Genomic DNA, 2912 nt, shown 5'->3' on the forward strand with positions numbered 1-2912 from the left:
TGGCTCTCCCAGACGACTGCCCGCTGCTCCAGTGTCCCGGTGACTCTCCCGGCCGACTGCCCGCTGCTCCAGTGTCCTCGCCTTGCAATCTGCCTTGCACAATTCAACGATCAAGTCCCATCCTGAAAGCCCTGTCTACAGCCAGATTTCAGCTCCCAAGTCTCACTAATTTCTCAGTTGACCATTTAAGGGTGGGGAGCTGCTCTTCCTTAATTTTAAGTTGAGGCTGGCATCAAAGAAAACTGATGGTGAACTCTGCCTCACTTCAGAAACCTCAGGTTGCCAAGGCCCCCAGTGGGAGGAACAAGTGCGTTCCTCCAGGCCCATGGCTCCTCTCCCCAGGGAAGTCATTCCTGCAGGCCTAACTGTGCACATCTACTCACGCTCCTCACCACGCTCCGCAGCAAATCTCAGGACGGGGAAGGGCAAACAAGGAGAAGTTGCTACTGAAAAGCAGGTGTTTGGCTTGATTTAAATCAAACCCTCAATCAATCAGCAAAGAAAATTTCCAGAAAACACTAAGAAATCCTAGGTGACTATCATCTCTCAAAACCTAGGAGGTGGGAAAGGGCGGCACCACTGAGTCACGTCCACGCCCTGCACTTCCCCCAAACCGAGGTCTGCAAGCTAAGTCTCCAGGCTGAGCCCAGGCTCCAGGCCACTTCTTGAGATGCCCTGTGCTCACAGCCAGCTCCTTAGGGAGCTGCCAGGCAAGACAGAGTTCCGTCCAGCTCTTCACAGGAGGGTTTGCAGGCCCATCCCCAAAAAAGACATTATTTAATGAGGAGAATTTGAGGTACAGACGGTATTTATGTTCCTCGCCCAGGACCACAGAACCAAGACACAAGTCTGTCCAGCTCCGAAACCTTGTCCCATGAAAACCACGCCCAGAGTCTTCCACTCTAAAGCTGGTGCAGTGTCCAGAGACTGCACCCCGGCTTCCTGGGCCTTCCTGGTGTATTCACACCCCTGCACATTTTCCCCACTCCATAACCTGCCTGGGAAGTGCCCCTCTCCGAAGGAAGCAGGACTCTACTTCCAGCTTTGCCGTCTCCCAGCCCCTGCCCTGCTTGGTTGACGCCTCCTGGTGCCCACGGCACCAATCACACAGTATAGCTTGTGTGATGTTGTGGATGACTGTTTACGGCTTATTTTTAACACACACGCACAGCTGATCCTTAAAACTGGACAATGTCCCATAGAACTGCACCTCGACCAGGTTGTTACAAACTGAAGCCAGTGTGCTCCTGCACGTACTCACACAAGTGCATACACACACAGACATCTGTGCCTGACACAGAGAGACCTGCAGATAAGCCACTGGCGGGGAGCACTGAAGACCGAGGCAGACATGGGAGATCATTTGCCTGTTCAGTGACTGGGGGGCGGGCCGAGGGGAAACTTAGGACAATTTTATCACCAAAGTGCAGAAGACAATGGCTTGATGTGTGTGCTGCCCCAAAGTGCCTGACGCCGTGGCCCGAGACCAGGCTCACTCAGCACCCAAAGCTCAGGGCTCACAGACTCTTGCTACGTTTTCATGGAAAAAGTCCAGTTATTTTTAACTCTGAAATACCTCAGCATCTGGCAGACAGAGCTCCAAAAGACTCCCATCAGACTCGCTGCAAGTTTACATGAGCAAACCTTCTAGCAGCGGGGCTTTGACAGGCTGTCCTTTATTGTGAAGCAACGAATGTTTCCTCTGTGAATACAGTAATAGGTAATAGGCGATACCCCAGTAAGACAAAGTCACCAGCAGAACACTGAGACAGAGGGATGATGCTTCTTTCCTTCCCCAAATGGAATAATTCTTTTTTTCACTTAGGTTGCAGTCTGGAGTTTCAGGGCAAAACCCAATTCTTAGAAAAGCAAGGAAAGGTCTGCCCGGTAAACTCAGGGTTAAAATGACAGAAGGGGACACCCAGCCCTGTGGCTTGGGGGCCCTTCCTCTCCGGCCTGGCCCACACCAGCCAATCTGGCCCCATGCAGAGCCAGTGCTATCCGAGAGCCCTGTGGCCCTCAGGGATGAAGGAAATGGGCCACAGAGCTGCTTCCACGGTGGGGCTCAGCTCCGAGCACACAGCCCCACTCGGCAGTGATGGTTTCCATGCGAAATGTCAGGAGATTATTTAATGCTGGAGTGAATGCTGTATATTACAAAGCAATTGTTTCCATGTTCGGAATTCTACGGCCGTCAGGAGCCCTGGTGCTGCTGCTCCCCTGAGCCTACTGCTTTATAAGGGACCAGGAGACCCCGGAGGGCACTGCCCTCTCAGCAAGGCTGAGTTCTTTTAATCTCCGATAGGCTTCTTTGTTCTCCAGCAGAAGCTGTAGGCCGGTAACAGCTCCTGCGTGTACCCATCACCTGCACTGGGGACAGGGGCAGGAGGACCTGGGATGTCCTCTCACCCCAGCAATCTGAGCACAGCACGGGCCCCCCACAGGCCAGCTAACTAATGTGGGTCTTATTTTTCTCATGGATAAAAAATAGATAACAGCACCTATATACTGCTACCGCAGATAGATCAAACACACAGGATGTGAAGGTCTCAAAGTACAAGAAAATCTTTAAAAATTCAACAAGCACTCATTCAATACCTGTTACACTTTCAACTTGTGAGAGATGTCCGAGTCAAGGGAAGACTCATGAACACAGACCTGCTGTGCAGCCTTCAGGGCCACAGGAATCGCCCCTTCAGGGGAGGGAGGCAAAGAAGAGGGACCCCGGAAAACCAGGGACTAGGGAGAAACTCAAAATCCTGACCCCTTGAGAACACAGTCGTTCTGCTTTGATGCCAACCACCATCTTGGGACCGCGGACACGTAGGCTCCTGTGCTGCTGAGGCTCCTGGCCCCACGCACACCCCAGGAAGCAGCCAGAAGGGTCGCTACAAGAATGCAACCATGGTAAG

Source organism: Sapajus apella, unplaced genomic scaffold (assembly GCF_009761245.1).
Source record: "Sapajus apella isolate SASKATOON/1434 unplaced genomic scaffold, GSC_monkey_1.0 scaffold155, whole genome shotgun sequence".
NCBI classification, from domain to species: Eukaryota; Metazoa; Chordata; class Mammalia; order Primates; family Cebidae; genus Sapajus; species Sapajus apella.